Genomic DNA, 18,223 nt, shown 5'->3' on the forward strand with positions numbered 1-18,223 from the left:
GGGGGTGAGAACATAGCTTAGTCTAATTAGGGAGAATCTGAGAACACTGGCTTGGAAATGGGAGTACTAAGAATTTTCTTCCTTCTTTCCAGCATCGTGATCTGATAGTGCTCCGTCAGTGGAGAAGTAGCTTAGTCAACCAATCTGGCAGCCTCTGGTTTTTTTTTCTTGGAGGCTCTTCATTCATTGACATATCTAGAGAAGTTTTCCTTTCCAAGGGCTACATAATTTTAGCATCCCTGATTCTGTGCGTGTGACCTCAAAGAACCCTAACCCTAATGCTACAGCATTTCAGCTGTCAAGACTATAGTCGTGCAGGATTGGGATGTCTTTGGTGACACAGTTCCTTTATAGGCTTAGGTATCATCAAGACATTTGACTAGTCACTTCCGCAGGCTGGGAACTTTAGAAAGAGAGCCCGTCTCCAGTTGTATTGGAGTCTAGGAAGTTCTATGGTCTAACAGCAAACCTCTGTTGTATTAATAATATTATCATCCCCTTAGACCTTAATGTCATGGATGCTACTTTCATCTTGGCTTCTGCTACTGGACAGCTTCTGATAATAACTTGGAGTGGAATGATTTGTTCCCTGTCCTTGGTTCCATCACAGCCGCACTTGTTTGCTTTGTCAGGTGGGAACGATTTCATAGGAAGTATTTAGGAGTGACCTAAGGGGATAGGCTTGTCTTTTGCCCCAGCTTTACCTCCTGTCTTTACTTGTATGAACCTTAACTTGGAGTCAAGTATTTGGTCTTTGTAACATTGCCGGATTCCAGGCATTTTTCTTGCCATGCATATCCAGAGAGAGCCTTTTAAGTAAAACCATACTTTCTTCTGTTGTCAGATGGGACATTTCATCTGAACATTGTTGCTTCATTGTAGGACCTTACTAGAATCCCAAATCTTGAATTTTTCCTGCCATTTTTCCTGAGGCACTTTGTAGGCACAAGCCTGAGTCCCAGCAGACCATTGCTCTTCACCTCATCACCTCTGCTCAGACAAGTCCATGTTTTAGGTTTGTATTTTACTGCATCCCACTCCTGGAATCAAATTCTGTATCCATTATGAATCCTCTGGTGGAATAAACAGAAAAGCTCGTTCAAATTTGCTTAAGCAATAAAGGAATTTATTTGCTTTTGTAACTCGAGTTTCAGAGATAAGGCCAACCTCACAGTTAGCTTACCTCCCGGTGGGATTCACCCACTGTGCTCTTTCTCCTTATCTGCATCCTCAAGTTCTTTCCATTTTAGGGGCAAGACGGCTCCAACAATCCCTGTCTTTATATCTTTATCCTCTGATTCTGAGAGGAAAAGCAGAGAAAGCAACTTTGATACCAAGATTGCTTGCCAGAATCCCAACTGGACTATTTAGGTTATGTAGCTCCCTTAAACCACTGGGGAGTTGAATATGTTTAGCTTAAGTCAATCGGTACCCATCCCATGGGTGGTATGTGGTAATAACAGACATCAAATTGAAAACAACAGACTATTAGAAAGGGGAAAGAGGATTCTGGGTAGACAACTAATAATATTCCATCACCAGCCCTCTTAAACTTTCTACTAAGCCTTTTAAAAATAACTTCATGTTATCTTTTTTTTCAAAAGATAGCATTAATCTGTATTTTAAATTATCTTATTTATTACATGTCTCTCTTTGAAGAATCTCAGTCTCCATGAGAACAGTGACCTTATCCATCTTATTCATTTCACTTATAATTCAATGGCTGGCATTCAGTGAATATTTGCTTAATGAATGAATGAAGGCATTGCATTTATCCTGCATCTCTGAGACCTTACAGCATAATGTCCCAAACCTCTAGGGTAGGCATACTTTACTTGAGATGTTTGGGATTAAAGCTTCACAGCTGCTAAGTGAATAGCCAAAACCTGAACTCCGGCTTGCTGATCCCACATATCGTGCATTTCTGACTATCCCAAGCTGTTCTTGTGTGCTAAAATAAGCCCTCAGAGTCTTAGCACAGCTGCGTTCAGAATACATACAGGAAATACATAAAATATCATGACAGCCAATGTCCAAATAGTCATTTGAAAGATAAAGAGGAGTCTAAAACTGGCATGAATTGATATTTATTTTTCTGCTATTAACTACCAACATGCTCTGAGTGAAAATCATATCCGGCCTAATGCCATATGAAAGAATGGGATTGATCTCATTTTCCTATGGCAATTTCCTATAAGGCACATTATAATTTTGTTTACTGCATGTTGCCTCTGTTGAAGATAAATCCTTTTTATCCAATAGAGTAGTCTGATCAACAGAGCGAAGAATCAATAGTAACTGACTGTTTACTATGAGCGAAGTACTTCATTCATTCACCATCCCTTCACTCATTCATTTACATCTTTCCATTCTTACACTTTTATTGAATATTTATATAGTACCTTCCATGTGGCAGGTGTCATGCTAAGGGAGAGAGAGACAACAGTTAGCACAGTCTAGAGAAACACTGTAGTCCATCGATTAAGGTAACAAACTCTGGAGTCAGAAACATCTGAGTTTGACACTTGGTTCTGCTGTGACCTGTGAGATCTTGAACATATCTTGATTGCCTTATCTGTCTCTTTAATATGCTTCATTGCATGAAATTATTCTTTGATTCAGAGTTGTGCAGCTTGAGTGAGATAATATAAATGCTGTATTTGCTGTGTCTCACACATAGTAGTTTCTCAATTAAATGTTATTTTAAATTACCAGATGATCCCTATCTTCAAGTTGCTAATGATGAGTGAAGAAAACAGACATATATGTCTTTACACTTAATTTCAACCAAACAATCTGACATAAGTGTTATTTTTCCCATTTTATAAGCAAGAAAATTGAGAATTTCAATAATTTGTTCAGTTCAGTTGTCGTTCAGTCGTGTCCGACTCTTTGAGACTCCATGAATCACAGCACGCCAGGCCTCCCTGTCCATCACCAACTCCCAGAGTTCACCCAGACTCACGTCCATCGAGTCAGTGATGCCATCCAGCCATCTCATCCTCTGTCGTCCCCTTCTCCTCCTGCCCTCAATCCCTGCCAGCATCAGAGTCTTTTCCAATGAGTCAACTCTTCGCATGAGGTAGCCAAACTACTGGAGTTTCAGCTTTAGCATCATTCCTTCCAAAGAAATCCCAGGGCTGATCTCCTTCAGAATGGACTGGTTGGATCTCCTTGCAGTCCAAGGGACTCTCAAGAGTCTTCTCCAACACCACAGTTCAAAAGCATCAATTCTTTGGTTCTCAGCCTTCTTCACAGTCCAACTCTCACATCCATAATTTGTTCAAGGCCTCAATTAGTAAGTAAATGAGGTAGATGTCAAAATTCAAAGATGCCTGCACCCGAAGCCATTTTCTCTCTAATTGTCTGCATGAGATATTGAGAGACAGTAGTTCTAGTCCTGATTTCAGTCCAGTGGTTCTCAACCTTGAAGAGCTTTTGTAAAGCACCAAATGCCAGGACTCTGGGCTTCCCATGTGGCCCTAGGGGTAAAGAATCCATCTGCCAATGCAGGAGACATAAGATCAATCCCTGGGTCAGGAAGAGTCCCTGGAGGAGGGCATGGTAATCCACTCCAGTAATCTTTCCTGGAAAATCCCACAGACAGTGGAGCACGGAGGGTTACAGTCCATGGGGTCACAAAGAGTCAGACACGACTGAAGCAACTTAGCACACACACATGCCAGGACTCTGTTGCAATTCAGTTAAATCAGAATATTAGGATAAAGGCTGATCAGGCATCAAATATTTTCAAAATCTCCCAAGCAGATTCTAATGGCTAACCAGAATTGAGCCCTACTCTTGATTATATTCTTTGCAGCCAAAGATGGAGAAGCTCTATACAGTCAGCAAAAACCAGACCGGGAGCTGGCTGTGGCTCAGACCATGAACTCCTCATTGCCAAATTCAGACTTAAATTGAAGAAACTGGGGAAAACCACTAGACCTAATTTGATTTAGGTATGACCTAAATCAAATCCTTTATGATTATACAGTGGAAGTGAGAAATAGATTTAAGGGCCTAGATCTGATAGATTGAGTGCCTGATGAACTATGGATGGAGGTTCGTGACATTGTACAGGAGCTAGGGATCAAGACCATCCCCATGGAAAAGAAATGCAAGAAAGCAAAATGGCTGTCTGAGGAGGCCTTACAAATAGCTGTGAAAAGAAGAGAAGCAAGAAGCAAAAGAGAAAAGGAAAGATATAAGCATCTGAATGCAGAGTTCCAAAGAATAGCAAGGAGAGATAAGAAAGCCTTCCTCAGCGATCAATGCAAAGAAATAGAGGAAAACAACAGAATGGGAAAGACTAGAGATCTCTTCAAGAAAATTACAGATACCAAGGGAACACTTCATGCAAAGATGGGCTCGATAAAGGACAGAAATGGTATGGACCTAACAGAAGCAGAAGATACTAAGAAAAGGTGGCAAGAATACACAGAAGAACTGTACAAAAAAGAGCTTCATGACCAAGATAATCATGATGGTGTGATCACTCACCTAGAGCAGGACATCCTGGAATGTGAAGTCAAGTGAGCCTTAGAAAGCATCACTATGAACAAAGCTAGTGGAGGTGATGGAATTCCAGTTGAGCTCTTTCAAATCCTGAAAGTTGATGCTGTCAAAGTGCTACACTCAATATGCCAGCAAATTTGGAAAACTCAGCAGTGGCCACAGGACTGGAAAAGGTCAGTTTTCATTCCAATCCCAAAGAAAGGCAATGCCAAAGAATGCTCAAACTACCACACAATTGCACTCATCTCACACACTAGTAAAGTAATGCTCAAAATTCCTCAAGCCAAGCTTCAGCAATACGTGAACTTCCAGATGTTCAAGCTGGTTTTAGAAAAGGCAGAAGAACCAGAGATCAAATTGCCAATATCCGCTGGATCATGGAAAAAGCAAGAGAGTTCCAGAAAAACATCTATTTCTGCTTTATTGACTATGCCAAAGCCTTTGACTGTGTGGATCACAGTAAACTGTGGAAAATTCTGACAGAGATGGGAATACCAGACCACCTGACCTGCCTCTTGAGAAACCTGTATGCAGGTCAGGAAGCAACAGTTAGAACTGGACATGGAACAACAGACTGGTTCCAAATAGGAAAAGGAGTACGTCAAGGGTGTATACTGTCACCCTGCTTATTTAACTTATATGCAGAGTACATCATGAGAAACGCTGGGCTGGAAGAAGCACAAGCTGGAATCAAGATTGCCGGGAGAAATATCAATAACCTCAGATATGCAGATGACACTACCCTTATGGCAGAAAGTGAAGAGGAACTAAAAAGCCTCTTGATGAAAGTGAAAGTGGAGAGTGAAAAAGTGGGCCTAAAGCTCAACATTCAGAAAACTAAGATCATGGCATCTGGTCCCATCACTTCATGGGAAATAGATGGGGAAACAGTGGAAACAGCGTCAGACTTTATGTTTTGGGCTCCAAAATCACTGCAGATGGTGACTGCAGCCATGAAATTAAAAGACGCTTACTCCTTGGAAGGAAAGTTATGACCAACCTAGATAGCATATTGAAAAGCAGAGACATTACTTTGCCAACAAAGATTTGTCTAGTCAAGGCTATGGTTTTTCCAGTGGTCATGTATGGATGTGAGAGTTGGACTGTGAAGAAAGCTGAGTACCGAAGAATTGATGCTTTTGAACTGTGGTGTTGGAGAAGACTCCTGAGAGTCCCTTGGACTACAAGGAGATCCAACCAGTCCTTTCTAAAGGAGATCAGACCTGGGTGTTCATTGAAAGGACTGATGCTGAAGCTGAAATTGCAATACTTTGGCCACCTCATGCGATGAGTTGACTCATTTGAAAAGACCCTGATGCTGGCAGGGATTGGGGGCAGGAGGAGAAGGGGATGACAGAGGATGAGATGGCTGGATGGCATCACTGACTCGATGGACATGAGTTTGAGTGAACTCCGGGAGTTGGTGATAGACAGGGAAGCCTGGCATGCTGTGATTCATGGGGTCGCAGAGTCGGACATGACTGAGCGACTGAACTGAACTGAAGTGAACAACTCAGTAGTCTTCCAGCCTTGACAGTCTGATCCCTCTCTGTGAAAGAATATGAAAATGTTAGTCTCTGGGTCATGTCTAACTCTTTGTGACCCCATTGACTATAGCCCACCATGCTCCTGTGTTCATGTAATTCTCCAGGCAAGAATACTGGAGTGGGTTGCCATTTCCTTCTCCAGGGGATCTTCCCTACCCAGGGATCAAGCCTGGGTCTCCAGCGTTGCAGACGGAACCTTTACCATCTAAGGCACCAGGGAAGTCCTATATAAGGCAGCAATTGTTAGGATGAGATCAGCCTGATGAAGCTGAGACATTTCAGGACTTTCTATGGGACTGGGGTTCCATAGTCACAACAGTGTACTTTAAGGGGAAAGCCAGTGTGGGCAGAAATCCCTTTGTCTCAGGCCATAGGCATGGTGTTATAAGACGTAGCACAGTACCCACTTGGCATACCCAGTGGCTGTGTAAGTGCTGGTGAAGGACGGTGGTGAGAGCTCAGTCTCCTTCAATGGTGCATTGACAGATCAACAGCATCCTTCACACATGCTGGAGGGAGCAGCCTGGGAAATGTCCCAAATAAATGCAGCTGCTCTTTGTTTCTGGAGAGGATGCCAATAACATTTTGTTCCTTGGGGTTCTCAAGAGTGAAACTGTGTGCATAGCTATAAAAACAAACAAACCCCTTGGGATAATTATCATACTAACCAATATGTCATATAGACATTTATTTAAGCTAATTAATCACAACTTGTATTTTGAGCTATGTTCTCCCAGACTTTATATTGAGATATTCAATGAAGGGAAGAAGAAGAATTTATTAGGGGATACCCTCTGGGACATTTTAGTCAAAGTCAAAGCTTCTGCGGCTCCCTAAATAGGGGTCATTTCAGGAACTCATCCCAGAATCTGGTAAATCTAACTTGCTCACTCTCTGATGTGTTCCCCTTAGCAGTTCTGTAGGATACATGGTCAGGTATCACTGTGCTTATTTCACTGAGTTGGAAACTGACATGTCAAAAGGTTAAGCGACTCACTCAATGACTAGAAAATGCATAGCCTCCATTCAAGCATACATCTCTGGATTCTCAATTCTCAGGTTATTCAGTTGAGTCAAGAGGAAATTATACTACTCAGGCACACCATAGATGAGAAACCAACCAACCAAATGAAAGCAGAGACATTCTAGTAAAAACACTGGCATTGGATTCTCGTTACTGACAAGCTAAGGTTTTACTACTGCACTCTCTCTCTGGAAACCAAGAAGAACATGTACCAGGTTAGTAAGTGGGAGCCAGCCTCTGGTTGGGTCAGATCTTTCTCTTTTCTCTTTACCCCACTCCTGTCTCAACTAGCAAGCGATGCTGAGACTCTATGTATCCAATTTCTGGCATAGGACAACTAACCCAAAAATGTTCCTTAAAGGTTGAATAAGAAAATTTCTATCCATGAAAAGATAGTTGAGAAAGAGACATCATAGCTAAGCATGGGTGTGAGAATTCTCGAGGCCAGAATATATGACTTGGGCTCCGACAGAGTCTGCAACAATGATGAGTGTCCTGAAGTGCTTACCATGGTACCAGACCCTGTTCTAAGCATTTTACATATATTAATCCACTTAATCTTTAAAACTCTATAAGACAGGTATCTATTACTACCTCAATTTTTAAAAGGAAAATAAATGAAGAATAGAGAGTTTACGTAGTTTGCTCAAGGTCACACAACTCAGAAGAGAAAGAATCGGCCTCTGAGTTTGGTGTCTTAATCAACGTGCTCCTAGTTCAAGTATTAGTCGCTCTGTCCTGTCTGACTTTTTGTGACCCCATGGACTGTAGCCTGCGAGGCTCCTCTGTCCATGGGATTCTCCAGGCAAAAATACTGGAGTGGGTTGCCATGCCCTCCTCCAGGGGATCTTCCCGATTCAGGAATCAAACCCACGTCTCTTATGTCTCCTGCATTGGAGGCAGGTCCTTACCACTAGCGCCACATGGGAAACTCACTCAGTTGTATTCCAACTGTTGCTATCCCATGGACCGTAGCCCACAGGCTCCTCTGTCCTTGGGATTCTCCAGGCAAGGATACTGGAGTGGGTAGCCATTCCCTTCTCCAGGGTTTCTTACTGACCCAGTGATTGAACACAGGTCTCCTGCATTGCAGACAAGATTCTTTACCATATGAGCCTCTAGGGAAACCCATACTGAATGCTAGGATTCTATTAAAAATGAAACTTTTCTTCAGAGAAAGACTTCTAGTCATGCTTTAAAAATACTATATCTTCTATTTCAACAGAAAACTTGCCTTTTGAGGTTTCAATTTTTTATTCTGGACTATCAACACAGCTTTTAACATGAAAATCTCAGCAGAGGAAGCAGAATAGAGGAGCTCTTCAAATCCAGAACTAGACTAGATCAGTTGATCAGGGATATAGGTTTGCCAAGGTGGGTGGTGAAGAGAGTAAAGCAATCTTTTTATAAGTCAAATATAGAGACTGTCTAAAAAGTGCTCACAAATCACGGTATGCAAAGACACGTCTGTGGAATCTGTACTCAGATAACTGAAATACTGAGGAGCTGGACCCTCATGGAATGCATTCACTTTTCTCCCACCCACTGACTTCTAACCTTCTCTGTTGGGGTCTTTCTTCCTCACATCTTGATGGGACTTCAAGCTGACCCCTTCCTTTTCCAGTCAGTCAGGTTTCAAGGGCGTCTCATTTTCAGGTGAACAGTCCAGCTGGTCTAACCCAGCACTTCAATCTCTCATGCATTTCGAATTGCCCCTCCTGCCTGCCCCGGGGCTCAAATACCTGCATTAAGGAAGGGAGAAGAGTATGGACCATTTCTTATTCACCCTCTCAAACTCTCTCCCCTGCTGATACTGCTGCTCTTAATTCCTCAGAGGGCTTCCGCCACCTGCAATGTGGGAGACGTGGGTTCGGTCCCTGGATTGGGAAGATCCCTTGGAGAAAGGAACAGCAACCCAATCCAGTATTCTGGCCTGGAAAATTCCATGGACAGAGGAGTCTGGCAGGCTACAGTCCATGGACTTGCCAAGAGTCAGATAGGACTGAGCTTCTTTCACTTCACTTAACTCCGCAGAACCAGGTAAGGGCAGGGGCAGAGCCTTACCGCCCAGCACTGTAGCAGTGTGGTTGCGAGCCCTCCACATGGCAAATCTTGGCCTTTTCTTTCACTCATCCTTTCCTCTAGTTGACAGCTCCCAGAGGAGACTATTATCTTCCAGCTGGCCACTCATGACCCCTTCAGCTCCTGTGTGACAGCTGACCCTTTAGTCTTCTTCTGCTGGGTTGTCTAGTCCCTGAGGGCAGCCACCTTGGGTGGGTCCTTTCAAGGCAAACAGAGCCTGGCTTCCACCTGAGGTGGCCCCCTGAGCCATAGATGAAGGATGACGTCCACCCTCTCCCACCACAGAATTCAGTGTTATTTACTGTCCCACCACCCTCCTTCTTCCCCCAAACCATTGGGTACAATTCCATCAATTTTTCCCCTTTGGACTTTCATAGGCCCTGTGACCTGCCGACTCCGGAGAACACTTGTCAAACTCTGCCCCAAATTTTTAAATCCATGGCAGTTTTGAGTTTCTATAGTAATGCAAGCAGCTAGTTTGGGGGTAAATGTGCAAGATTAATTCTCCCCTCCTGGCCAAAACCCTGGTATCTTCTACACTGTCTCCTACAGTTAATTTGAGTAGGGGGAGGGGAAGAAATATTTTGGGCTCAGAGAAATCCTCTCTTACTAACCTTTCAGCACTGCTGTTGCCTTTTTATGTGTAGGTGAAGATGGTGATACACTGTGGATTGCAAAACTGGTTCCAACCTCGTAGCAAGTCTTGCTGATGACCTCACATCTACTGCCCTCAGCTTTGAAGCCTGACAGTCAGGTCCATCCTACTTCACATCCTGCTGCAGAAGTAAGACAGCTGGCCACTTCTGTAAGGTGCTTAGAGGCATTTTGGTCACCCTAAGAGTAAGCAAATTAGCACCTCAAGATGACTTCCAACATACAATTTTAATATTTATAAACTGAAACTGTGCTTGCTGATTTTTCTAACCATAGAATGACTCCTAAAATTTCTTGAAAAGTAGGGGAAATTTTTTTCTTTCTTTTAGGCACATGGAAAAGTAAGGTGTGTATAATATAGAAAAGGCAATGAAGGACCCTTAGTTCTACAAATATACCAATCATGTAAAAATAAAGAGGTCTTAGCAAAAGTGTGAGCAGAATGTGAGCTTCTAAAAGTAGTCTCCACCCCCTGCACCAATGCTGAGCCAAAGAAGAACTTGAATAAATAAATTCCATCTTTACTTCTGGAGAGGAAGAGAAGTATCATGAGAATGTACTATTAAATGCCTAGTGAAACTTCAAATTCAAAGAAACAGAAAAATATAAATCTCTCTCACATTACAGGGAGATTGATAGCTAGATGATCTCCTCTATTTTGACAGGTTGATATATAAGCTGTTCTTTCCATGTCATTCTTTTTTCCTTCTTACAGAGTCCGTGTGTGAATCATCACGCTCTGGGTGAATCATAAAACTATACAAGTGAACACGGATAATTACATGACTTTTAACTGGGAGGGAACAATGGCTTTAGTTCCCTGATGGAGCCATCTTACCCAGCCATAGATTTTCTCTCAATGTGCAGCCAAGAGTCATGCTTCCTTGGTCAGAGGGTCTGATTGTCTGATTTCGTGGAAGGTTCAGGCTCAGTGACCAATGAGACTCCAAAGGGCAGCAGATGCAGCTTTCTCTGAATCCCGGTCCCAACCAAGGGGAGCAGCCCTTTCCCAGGGCTGGCAGTGCCCTAGGCCCCCGCACTGCCCCTGGCTCTCCACCCTCCATGGCCAGATCCCTGGGCCTGAGCCTGGATGGTGGCAGGAGGCCAAGGCATATAGGAACAAATTTTCCCCCTTTCCACTCTCACAGGACATCAAGTTGGCACAAAAAGTGCCAAAGTACAGGAGACTGGCTTAATAACTGGGATTTAGTCTCTTCCTTCAAAATAAAAATAACATGCCTTCAAATTGCAACACGTTCCCTTAACAATACCGCACAGATTATTTCTGGAACAGTGGTTCCAGCTGTGGCACCTTCCTCCCAAGTGTCTCACATGCATTAGCTCACTGGGACCTGACACCCAGGGGGCTGTTGTTGTTTAGTCACTAAGCTGTGTCCAACTCTTTGTGACCCCATGGACTCTAGCCCACCAGGCTCCTCTGTCCATGGGATTTCCCAGGCAAGAATACTGGAGTGGGCTGCCATTTTCTTCTCCAGGGGATCTTCCTGACCCAGGGACTGACCCCACCAGCTCCTGCAGGCGGATTCTTTACCACTGACCCAGCAGAGAAGTTCCCCTCTCCCAGGAGTAGATGGCACTAACATTCTGAGCCCTCTTTTAAGCCATGAGTCACTCCATTGGTTGTGACTTTCTTTCAGTCACATAGCTAATTACTCTCAGCGTCACGACTTAAAGTCAGTTTCGTCACCCTTAGAATCCTACCACCTTAATTGAGAGGAACACTACATAGCACTTTTGAAAGAATGGTTTATTTTTTTCTGATTACATAAGTAATTTATATTCATCAAAAGAAAACTACAAAAAATAAGGGAAAAAGAAAGAAAATTGGAAAAACACTAGGAAGCACCAGGAAACAGAGAAAAATCACCCATATTGCCTGTCAGAAACGACGGCTGCTTTTAACATTTGGTTGTTTGTGTAATCTCATATGTCCATTTTCCTTTAAAAATGGTTTCATATTGTGCATACTGGTTTCTTAGGAAGTTTCTTTCATTTTCTTCCCAATTATAAAGGTAATACACGCTGATTATAGAAAAACCAAAAATCACAATCATAAAGAACATCAAAACCATCCCGTAATCCCACCCACCAAGAAGTAACCATTAAAAAGCAACTTCAGTGAATTTGACATTTAGAAAGCCCATAACCTTGCAACATGCCCCTAAGGCAAGAGTAAGATGTTTTTGGGAAAATGAAGGAACTAATACTTTGCCATTATCCTGATTTAGAAATGAGGCTGATTTGTCTAGAATGAATGCCTCTGCATTTCAGTCTCCTTGTTTGTATATATAAGAGTTTCCAATTAACTTCACAAGAATATCTTCAGGATCAATATTAAAACATTGGTTGAGAATTTTGAGTGTTCTGAAAGAAATCTACACTCTCCAGGCCATGAGCCACACTCATTCAGTTGGAGGTCCTCCTGCCGGGCCAGGCCACACAGAATTGGGGCCTCATGAAAATAGAATAAGGTGGTTTGGCTGGAGATCACCCTCCGGCTTTTTCTGGGCCAGAGAATGGAAGGAGCTGACAAAGCAGAGCAGGGTGTGTAAGATCACTGTTGCTCGTGTCAAAACCGTCCAAGTCCCGTCCATGTGCAGGTGCTAAAGACTTTGGGAGGGAGACAGCTCTCTTTTCCAGGGCATTTATATTGACTTTTTTCTGAAATTTTCTTTTTTGTTGCTATCTCTCTAAATCGCCTTGAAAATAGTCATCAGTATGGGGAACAGGGCAGCGTCTGACTTACATTTTTCTTAGGGATATGGCTGTGCTGACAAGAATTGAGTCGACACAGTGGCTTAACCAGTCAACTGGCGGCACTGAGATTGGAAGAGGAAAGTGTTTCGATGCTACAGAACAGGAAGTCTCAATGGGAACTTACAAGACAGGTGGATTTTTTATTATGGTTGCACAGAGGCCCCTAGAAGCAAGCACTCAGGTATGTGCTAGCTTGCTAAAATAAAACAGAACCAATCAAACTGATAAAAACCTTAATCATACTCCCGACGTGTACCAACCCACTGTTGTCTCGTGTTATTCCCAGGCCATGTGCTTCTCAAGGCCTGCTCCTTCTCCTGCACATCCTTGTGGATACAGCAAATGGCACCACTGTTTACTCAATTGTTCTCAGTCCAAATTCCTCAGCATCATTCTTGAACACTCCCCTATCCTCACTCCCCAAATCTAATTACCAAGTCTTGCTGATTCCACTTTCTAAATATATCTCAATCCTCCACTTTTTTTCCATCCCCAGTTTGTCCAAGCAACAGTCATGTTACCTGGCCCACTGCTATCGACCCCTCACTGGGGTCCCATTTCCATTCTTGTCATCCCCCAGCCACAGCAATCCTTTGAAAACACAAATCTGACAGTGTTCCTCTTCTACCAAGAACCCGCTAATGTTTCCCCACAGTTCTTTTAATCAAAGAGAAATTTCCACGCAGTAAAATCACTCCATGGAGTATATGATTATGGAGATTTTCACGAACACAGACTGATACAACCACCACAGCATGCAAAATATAGAACAGTTCTTTTGAGTAATTACGAATAAAACTGTTATAAAAACTCACAGAGTCTTCTGTGTGAAAATAAGTTTTCATTTCACTTGGATGTGGTGTTTCTGGACTGTATGGTAAATGTATATTTATCTTCATGAGTAACTGTGAAGCTATTTTTCAAAGTGGCTGCACCCCTTGCATCCCTATGCTGGTGGGATAAAGTCTAGACTCCACATTAGGTCCTCAGAGTCCTCTACCCCTAGCTCCTGCCTGCCTCTCCATCCGCAGCTCTCTCTATTACAGCCCCCCTTTCCATGCTTTATCACCCAATCTCACTTAAACTTCTTTCATCATAGTGATAAACTCTTACTAATATCTAGGACTTCCTATATGCTCAGTCTTTTGCCCAAGATAACCATGCATCCATCTTTACCTGAAGAACTTTTTAATCTGACCAACTTGCTGGTTTAAACATCATCTCTGCCAAGAAGCTTTCCCTGAATCTCCATTAGGATCCCCCATGTATGGATATTTCCCTCATTCACTCAACAAAGGTTTGATGAATAATAACCAGGATCTAAGTTCTGTTCCAGGCCCAGGGGAGAAATCAGTGAATAAAATAAATTTAAGTCCAGACTGTTTATGAAGCTGAGAGATTAGAACATCGGGTGACAGCCAGCGCTATAAAAACCTAAAGCAGAACATGTGGGGTTGCTATTTTAAGCAGGACAATCGGAGGACACCTCTGAGCAGAGGACATCTCTGGGAGGAGAAGTGTGAGTGAAATAAAGAAGGAGCTCTGAAAATAGCTGGGGAAAGATCATTCCAGGCAGAGTAAACAGCAAGGACCAAGATGTTAAGATAGGGACTTCCCTGGTGGTCCAGTGGTTAAGACTCCATGCTCCCAATGCAGGGGGCATGGGTTCCATTCCTGGTCTGGGAACTAAGATCCTGAGAGCTCCAAGACATAGCAAGGAAAAGAAAAAAAAAATTTTTTTCTAAGTTAAGCAGAGACATTACTTTGTCAACAAAGGTCCGTCTGGTGAAGGCTATGGTTTTTCCAGTAGTCATGTATGAATGTGAGAGCTGGACTATAAAGAAAGCTGAGCACCGAAAAATTGATGCTTTTGAACTGTGGTGTTGGAGAAGACTCTTCAGAGTCCCTTGGACTGCAAGGAGATCCAACCAGTCCATCCTAAAGGAGATCAGTCCTGGGTGTTCATTGGAAGGACTGATGCTGAAGCTGAAACTCCAATATTTTGGCCACCTGATGCAAAGAGCTGATTCATTTGAAAAGACCCTGATGCTGGGAAAGATTGAGGGCAGGAGGAAAAGGGGATAACAGAGGATGAGATGGTTGGATGGCATCACTGACTCGATGGACATGGGTTTGGGTAGACTCCGGCAGTTGGTGATGGACAGGGAGGCCTGGCATGCTGTGGTTCATGGGGTCGTGAAGAGTTGGACACGACTGAGTGGCTGAACTGAACTGAAGACAGAAAAGAGGTTGGCATGGGAGGCTGACATGTTCGGGAAGCAGCCTGGAGACCCTTGATGGGAACCTAGAAAGGTAGGGAAGAGGCATGGAAGATGAGGCTGCATATTGGGGTGTTTGCATAACACCCTCCACCCCATCAAAGCATCTGCCTCGCTGCATTGTTACTCCCTCTGAAGTTGCCTTCTCCTCTCAACTGTGTGCTCTTTGAGGCCAGGAATGGTGTTTGCTCTGTTTATTACTTGTTGCAAGCTCTTACGCTGTGACTCCTGCATGGTAGGTTCTTTTTTTTTTTTGAAATATAGTTAGTTGGTTTACAATGTTGTGTTAATTTCTCCTATGCAGCAAGGTGACTCAGTTATACATAGATGAAGCTTTTTCCATTATGGTTTATCACAGGATAATTAATATAGTTCCCTGTGCTATATGGCAGAACCTTACTGTTTATCCATCCTGTATATACTAGTTTGCTAATCCCAAACTCGTAATCCTTCCCTCCCCCACCCCCTCGCGTGGCAACCACAAGCCTGTTCTCTATGTCTGTGAGTCTTGTTCTGTTTTGTAGATATATTGATTTGTATCATATTTCAGATTCCACACACGAGTGGTAGGTTCTTAAAAAATATTCAAATGAATGAATGAGTAGTTGGACTACTTCAGCGGCACAAAGACTCTTGATTGAATGACAAATTCTCGAGAAGATGGCATGAGCCCATATTACCAGCAGAGAAAAGGAGGCTCAGATTACTGAAATGACTTTCCCAGAGGCAGAGGTGAGTAACGTGGCTAGAATTCAGCTTCCTCGTGATTATAGCTCCCTCTCACAATATCTGCTCACAATATCTGTCTTTTCTGAACCAAGAAGTAACAAACTCTCATACTCAAACATTGTTCTTCCCATTCTCATTATGTCTGCTGACCTTGAATCTGAAAGAATATTCTGGACCATTCCTTAGAGGTAGCAGATCTTTTGTGTTTTTTAAGCAGTCCAGGAACTCGCAAATGTTTCTTTCTTTTTTTTTGACCTACAGAATGATTAAAAAAAACTGGGACACATGATCTTAAAAAAACAGTTGCTTGTTTATTTTGAAGAAGTCTAAAGCTGCGGCAGTGCTGGCTCTGTAATGTCTGTGGAAAAACCCATCAGACTGAGGAGTGACTGTCCCTTTATGCAGAGGCGCACCTCCACTTTGCCACAGCCCTCAATACTCCTTGGTGCCTTGTGTCTGGTCCATTTCAAAAGTTTCGATTACTTGCCTGGAGGGTGACAAAATGTGGTTTCCTGCCCCATAGCACATGCTGCAAAGCTTCAACACTTTGGCCACCTGATATGAAGAGCCAACTCCTTGGAAAAAACTATGCTGGCAAAGATTGAGGATAGAAGGAGAAGGGGGCGGCAGAGGATGAGACAGCATTACCGACTCAATGGACATGAGTTTCAGCAAACTCTGGGAGATAATGGAGGACAGGGAAGCCTGGCATGCTGCAGTCCATGGGGTCGCAGAGAGTCGGACTTGACTGAGAGACTGAACGATAACAAAGCACAAGCTGTCGGGTCCCTCAGTGGAGGGGCTTTGAGAACCAGGGCCAGGCCTCTGCGTATTCTATTTCTCTTTCCAGCACATGTAGGTGGTTGAGTTCAGAATAGGATGACTAGGTAGAGTAGGCTAAAAATCGGGAAGTCAGAAAAGAAAGGTGATGCCCCCAAAGAGCTGCATGCAGCAGAAGAGATTACGAGAAGGCTGCAGGGGAGCCCGCGTCCCTCCATCCAGCTCAGGGCACCGGCCTTTGGGTCTTACCTGTTGATAAGCCCACAATGGTTTACAATGTCAGCCAACAGAGCCCCTGCTTCCCCCTTGACTATATAACTCAGTACTCCAGCTGCTGTACACTGTCTACATTACCGTTCTATCAAAGACATCAATGCATATCATGTAGTACCGACTCAAGTCATGGCCTGGCTTGGGAGAACTCCAGAAGAGAGCTGGAAGGAATTTTCCATGCCAAGTTATATAATCCAGGGTCTACCACAAATCCTGGCACACAGTTGCTGAATAAATACTTGTTCAAGATGAATGAACCTCATGCGAGTTACTTTTCCTCCCACTTCATCTATAAAGCAAGGGGTTTTCATTTAGCTACTCTTTAAGATGTTGTAGAGCTCAGACATCCTGTAGTTCTATGGATTTCTAAGTAGTTACAGGCAAAGTGGAGGTCAGCAATAAATACCAGGGTCTCATCCATTTCCTGGGCAGAGTAGAACAGATTTTAATGATCGCAGAAAAAGAATCAAGAAGGCTCTGATTTTCCACTGCTGAGCTGAGATAATGCCATTAGTCACAACTGTGTTTCTCAGCCTTGGTGTCAGAGCACGTCGATCCAGAGTTTACACTCTGCATATGAGTGAAGTTTATTGGTTAAAAATGAATTCATCAGAAATTTGCCTCCAGGACTCGAGACATGTGCCTGAAATGGGTGTGATATACAGGTGAGGCCAGCCTGCACAGGCCGGCCAGGTGGCTGGGGCTGCCCGGCTGCTAGAATTTAAAGAGCCCTCCCAGGCCCCTTGCTGGATGATTTCCTTCTGTTAGCCTGCTTCAGTGCCTAAATCCCCACTATTGGTCATACCTCTGAGTTAAGGCCCTGAAAGATGGAGTCCAGATGCTCCAATATGCAATGAGGGATTTTAAATCCAAATATTTGCATTCATTACATTCATTACCACTTTGGAAGAGTAATTTTCTCCAACAATAATGATGATATTTGCCATCTATTATTGAGCACTGATCCTGTCCCAAGCCCTTTACACATGCTGAATGCTTTTTATTTTCATCCACACAACCCCCTCTGTGACAAGTACTATATTTAGCCCTGTTTATAGGCTTGGCAAGAGCCAGAGGTCATACAAGCCTAAGTGGAGTCAAAACCAGATTCTAGATTTTTTTTCTCTCTCTCTCAGGATAGAACTGACACACAGTTCAGTGCACAATCTCAATGCACAGCTGGGTACATGTTTCCATATGCACACCCTTACACAACCATCACTCAGGCTGAGACAGAGAACATTTACAGCACCCCAGGAGGCTCTTCTTCTGGGGTGTCCCCTCACCCAGAGGGACACCTGGGCCTTCCCAGGCAACCCCTCCTAGTCAGTCCCTCAGCACCCTTCCTCTGCAAAGGATTCAGAACCTGGAAATCTACCTATTGGGCTACGTGAAGGGAGGTGGTGGCCCAGACACACTCACATGGAGGGGAAAAAATCCAAAAAAAAGAATATTGGGAGAGGGCAGGGTACTGAGGTAGCAGGAGGGAGCTGTCCCTGGGGAGAGGTGAGGGCTTGTCCCCAGGTGCCCGGGGACACCCAGCTACTGCCTGGTCGGCTGGG

At 43.5% G+C, this 18,223-nt stretch overlaps 2 long non-coding RNA genes across 4 annotated transcripts in view; one reads left to right on the forward strand and one right to left on the reverse strand.

Moving 5' to 3' along the window:
• Positions 1 to 18,223, reverse strand: part of LOC147350248 (uncharacterized) — a 274,444-nt gene that overhangs the window by 165,384 nt on the left and 90,837 nt on the right. The gene's annotated exons all lie outside the window — the stretch shown is intronic.
• On the forward strand, positions 14,152 to 16,914 carry LOC147350250 (uncharacterized). Its single transcript, XR_015148680.1, has 2 exons — positions 14,152 to 14,913; positions 15,430 to 16,914. It is a non-coding gene; the product is annotated as an uncharacterized LOC147350250 (long non-coding RNA).

The sequence above is a fragment of the Bos grunniens genome, chromosome 20 (assembly GCF_055505025.1).
Source record: "Bos grunniens cultivar Pamir isolate PY7600 chromosome 20, Bosgru_T2T1.0, whole genome shotgun sequence".
Taxonomy (NCBI): domain Eukaryota; kingdom Metazoa; phylum Chordata; class Mammalia; order Artiodactyla; family Bovidae; genus Bos; species Bos grunniens.